The sequence below is a fragment of the Canis lupus genome, chromosome 4 (assembly GCF_003254725.2).
Source record: "Canis lupus dingo isolate Sandy chromosome 4, ASM325472v2, whole genome shotgun sequence".
NCBI classification, from domain to species: Eukaryota; Metazoa; Chordata; class Mammalia; order Carnivora; family Canidae; genus Canis; species Canis lupus.
This window is the reverse complement of record NC_064246.1, coordinates 56,844,944-56,850,798: the sequence shown is the minus strand read 5'-3', so window position 1 is coordinate 56,850,798 and position 5,855 is coordinate 56,844,944.

Here is a 5,855-nt window from a genome sequence, read left to right as displayed (position 1 = left end):
CAGAAGCAGAGGGAGAAGCAGACACCCTGCTGAGCATGGAGCCTAATGCAGGGCTTCATCCCAGGACCCTGAGATCATGATGTGAGCCAAAGCCAGATGCTTAACTGACTGAGCCATCCAGGCATTCCAAAGATTTTATTTATTTAGAGTGAGAGAAAGCTGGAGGAGGAATAGAGGGAGGAAGAGAATCTCCGGCAGACTCACCACTGAGCTCAGAGCCCACAGTGGTGAGATAGAGACCTGAGCTGAAATCGAGAGTCAGATACTTAACTGAGCACAGGCACCCTTTATTAATTCAATAATAAATCAGTTTCCTTCCTTTCTATTGGTGTGGAAAGGTCAGTGTTGGTAGGAAATTTATTTCTCCCCACACTGAAGCTATTTTTGCCAGCATAGTGGTGGGAGACAGGGTGGTTACTAGTGGGCATCTAGTGGTTACAGGTCAGGGATGCTAATTCTACAGTGCACAAGACAGCCCTCAACATTGAAGAATTATCTGGGCAGAAATATCAACAGTGCCAAGGTTAAGAAGCCCTATTATAGGCCAGTGGTCTCTCAAGTGAGCTACTGGAATAAAACACTGGGTAGAAACAGTCAACACTCAGTCAACTCTGCTAAGAAATCAGTAAGATATATTGAAATAATGATAGATTTTTTGAAATATGGATCCATACCTATAACCAATAACACTATCATTCTAATGTGTACATGTTATTATTTGAGCAATAGATTAAAGGTATGAAAACTTTTTAATAATATATAAAATGCTCATGTGATAGTGTGAAAAAGATCTGTCCAAATATTTTCATCATCTATTTCATGGAACTATAAATGTTACCTTATATGTAAGAAGCATCCTTGCTAATGTGATTAGATTGAGGATTTTTAAATGAGATTATCCTAAATTATAAGATTGAACCCTAAACCTAATCATGTGTATCTTCACAAGAAGGAAGCAGAGGGAGACCAGTCATCCAGAGGTGAAGGTGAAATAAAGATAGAACATAAAGAGATTAGAAGATAGGAATGATGTGGCCACAGGTGAAGGAATGCCAGCAGTCATCAGAAGCTGGCAGGGTCAAGGAATGGATTCTCCCCAAGGGTTTCTGGAGGGAGCATGGCTCCACTGATACCTCAGCTCTAGCCCATTAAAACTGACTGTGTACTTCTGAACTCTAGAACTATGGGGAAAATAAACTTTTGTTTTAAGTCACTAAATCTGTGGTAATTTGTTACAATAGCCATTGGAAATTAATAAGACTTTTTTAATCTAACTTTTTTTGGGTTGTATGAAGATTTAATAACTTTTATGGGGGCACCTAGGTGGCTTAGTTGGTTAAATGTCTGCCTTCGGCTCAGGTCATGGAACCAGGGTCCTAGGATCAAGCCCCATATTGGGCTCTCTGATTCTCCCTCTGCCACTCCTCTTGCTTGTGCTCTTTATTTCTGTCTCTCTCTCCTTCTCTCTGTGTGTCAAATAAACACAATCTTTTAAAAAATAACCTATTGTCATTTTTTACTTATAAACTTTTCTTTAAAATGATATATGATTTTAAAAAAATTGAAAATTACTTCTCCCCAGAAGTGAAAATTATTTATTTGTTGTTTCTTGTTGCTGACAGTGTTTTTAAACAATTTAAGCCAAAATTAAATCCCAATTTAAACAAACATTTAAGAACATTAAATATCATTTCACATGCAACTGCAAACTTTTAGGTAGGTCTTGGAAAATGAGAGATCTAGTAACCCAGCACCCACCATTTTGCAGGCCAACAGTTGGCTGATGATGAATATCAGTGGCCCCTTTAGGGACAGGAGTTCTTCAGTTTCTACCTCCCCATCTCTACTCTGCCAACTCTACTCACTGCCCTGGCCTGGCCCTTGGATGGGAAAAGTCATCAGCTCCTGATCTTTCCTAATACCCCCCTTTCCTATCACTTTCATGTTCCTTACCTCATATTCTAGGTTTTGTCCTCTGATCAGTCTCAAGTCCATGAGAGGGAAAATAAAGGTGAATGTTACAACTATTTAGTAAACAATAACTAATACTATAATAATACATTTATGAACTAAAAACACTTAAGCCCTACTGTAACCACATTCCAACTAGTCTTAAGGACTAATTAGCTTCAAGCTTATGACTCTGCTTATTGACCCAAGGCCCTTGATCTGTAAGCAAAATTGACCTACTTTCCTGGAGATTTGCAGACCACTGGCCTTGAGGAATAAAGGACCAGACTTTTCTGGAAGGTAAGTTCTGACTATATTTAAGAACAACTGCCACTGAAGCCAACAAGTCTCTTCAGAGTTATCTTTCCAGAGACTAACCACCTGAGCACGAGCCTTGCTGCACTAGCACCATTTTCCACACCTTCCCCTTTAAAACCCTCCAGCTTTGCCTAGATGGGGAAGAGATGACCTTTGGGACATTAGTGCACCTTCTTCTCAGGTTGCTGGTTTCTGAATAAAGCAAGCTTTCCTTTTCAACTATCATCTTATTCTGGGTATGGATTTTGAAGTGATGAGCAGCCAAACCTGACTTTGGAACCAGTTCTATGTCCCATAACAATACCAATCTTCTAGGAACTATTTCTGAGAAAGATGGCCATTTGGAAAGATTGCTTGACTGGGAATTAAGAGACCAGGTTTCCAGGCTCTGAATTGTCTAATTGATGTGAGACTCTGGGTAGGTACATGTCACTTACCCTTTCCAAGTCCCGGTTGCTATTTTGTAAAACAAAGCAAAGTTTTAGAGAGTGGCAGGGAAGAAATAAAGCCTAGACGCATGTTCTGAAGGTCACACATCTGTGCCTGGGAGTGCAAGGAGCAGGTAGGAAGAGGAGGTCCATGGGCCAAGTTGCAGACCCTCACAGTCACTTCACCATGGAAGACCTGTTTACTCACAGTATGACCTACAAATTTATGCTCTAGCTCCCTCTTGCCCAAATGAGCAACCACATTTCTGGTCATTCTCTCTTTTAGGCTCTGCCCTTTAGCCATCCTTGCTTTCTTCCATCAACATTCCTGCTTGCTCCAAGTCATTGTGCAGATCTGACTAGATCATATATCTGCTTAAAGTGTTTGAAATATTCCCCACTATTATGATCCAGTTCTGTCCCTTCACCGTGGCCTATGTTCTTCATGTGGCCTAATGTCTTCACTTCAGCTTCAAGATGTACCACTCCTCCCTCTCCTCTTTTCTGTTCTCCTTTCCATCTTATAAATCTGATAAACCACTTCCACCTGGGTCCCTGTGTTCTACTTGACCCTCTGCTCTGAAACTCTTCTTACCCCTTTTATACTTAGTCAACAGCTATTCATCCTTTATAATCCAGGCCCAATGCCTCTTCCTCAGAGAAACTTTCTTATCATTTATGAAGTTTTCAGCTGCAGGCAAGAAAACACTGTGATTTAAATGGTTTAAACAAAAAGAGGGGATCCCTGGGTGGCTCAGTGGTTTAGTGCCTGCCTTTGGCCCAGGGTACGATCCTGGAGTCTGGAGTCCCAGGATGGAGTCCCGCATTGGGCTTCTGGCATGGAGCCTGCTTCTCCCTCCTCCTGTGTCTCTGCCTCTCTCTATATCTATCATAAGTAAGTAAGTAAGTAAATAAATCTTAAAAAAAAAAAAAGAAACATACTTCTTTGTATAATAGGACATCTGGAGTTAGAGAGTTCTAGGGTTGACTTGGATGTTCAGTAGTCTTGTCAGGTTCCTAGGTCTCACCATCTTTCTGTTCTCACCTTATGTTCATAAAGTAACTACCACAGTCCTAGACATCTCAGGGAGACCCTCTGCTTCCAAAGAAAGGGGAGACATTTTCCTTCAGGTCTATCTGTATTAGCATATAAAGCATTTATTTCTCAGAAGTACCACCACAGACTTCTCAGCTCCAACTAGCTAGCACTGGTTATAGGTCCTTTTTCTAACTGCAAAGGAAGTGGGAAAACAAAACATATTTTTATCTTCCAGAATGAGAGGCAGGTTCTGCTACAAAGAAAACAAAAACATACAGGTTAGATCAGACTCTCCCAGTATAAGCAGTGCCAGCCTATCTTCTTTATAATACTTACAACAATAGTCATCACATAATTAGTTTGGTAACTGCTTTGTCAGTGTCCATTTTCCTCTACTGAACTACAGGTTCTTAAAAGCAGACCTGGAGTCTTAGTCACAGATGTGTATTTTTGCTTATTTCTGACATTTCATGATCAATAATTCTAATTCCAGAGGTTTCCAATGGTTCCCAAACTTCCAATAAAACAAAATATATCCTGTCTATAATCGATAGTATCCACACTTCAAAAGTCTTACATGAAATAGATTCACTATTCCATAGACCGAATATAAAGTGAATTCTTGCCAATAATACGGCCAGCTCTGTAGTCGGAGTACAATGGCTTGAAATCTAGGCATGGCTATTTATTTGCAGTAGGACCTTAGGCAACTGCTGAACCTTGTGCAGAGTCATTTTTCTCAACAGAAATGTGGCAATAATGATGCTAAAAACTGCAAGGTTGTACTAAGGATTGCATAAATGTAGGTAAATATCTTGGCCATACTTAACTCAAATGATTGCTCTTATTATTGTAATAATGACTTCTTACAACTATATTTCAGTAAGATCCCTGCTTCAGGTTTTCCTTACCTATAGCCCAATCACAAGGGTCTTCAGTAAAAAGGAACCACAAAGGCTTCAGTGTTTGCCCCCTATGCCCAATATTGGAGGAGGGGATTATAAGAACAAAAGGATTGCATAAGAACTGTTAGGCACAGGAGAAACAGAGTTCTTCAGCCTGTTCTCAGAAGACACGGGCAAAGTCTACAGGCTTCGGTGAGTATGTACAACTCAGCCAGATTCTGTTTGGATATTAGGCCTCCCCAGAGCAAACAATGGATCTCTTTAACACCTTCTAACTGAAAATCCTGCAAATATACTGGAGGAAAAAAACAGCTAGCTTTCTTTCTGCACATTTATCACCCTTGTTATCCTTACCCTAGCCACTTCTGAAATTCAATTCAATATGACAGAACCCAGGGAATTGCTTTTCTTTTTTTTTTTTTTTTTTTAACCACGATATTCTGAGAAAATGTAAATGTATATAGAGAGAGCAGGTGCACAGGTCACTTGGGGGGAAGCTGACTATACATTATGGCTTCAAAATTGCCATCACACCTCTCAGAATCAAATTTTCACCTGCCATTGAGCCTTGCTTTCAGAGTGCTCTGTGGTCTCTGGCTCCCCCACTGTGACTTCAGCTGCCCCTGAAAAAGCCATCTTCACCACTTTGAGAAGTGCTACTGGCCTGGGCAAACATAAGCAAGAATAACTGTGTAAACAAAGCCAGGTGCAACTTGAATGCAAGTTTAAAAAAAGAACACCTTTCAAGGGAGAATGACTAAAGATCTGGTTTAGAATAGACTGCTTAACATCCTAATCAGGAATGAACACTGGATTTAAAATTGGCAAAATGGGGTGCCTGGGTGGCTCAGTGGTTGAGCATCTGCCTTCAGTTTAGGTCCTAATCCCAGGGCCCTGGAATCAAGCACTGCATCAGGCTCCCCACAGGGAGACTGTTTCTCCCTCTGCCTATATCTCTGCCTGTGTGTGTCTCTCATGAATAATAAAATCTTTCAAAAAAGAAAAATGAAATAAAATAGACAAAATAGAGGGGGTAGGGCTATAGGTTGGGAATATATTTGCATTTTCTTCCACAAACACTGGGCAAATACTTGTCATTTATACCTGGAATGACAGATGCAAATAGACTGATTTGACAAGTCAAAACAACTGGCTGTGTCTACATACAAAAGAACTTAGGCAAGGAAAAGGCACAGAACCAGGTAAGTTTAGAGA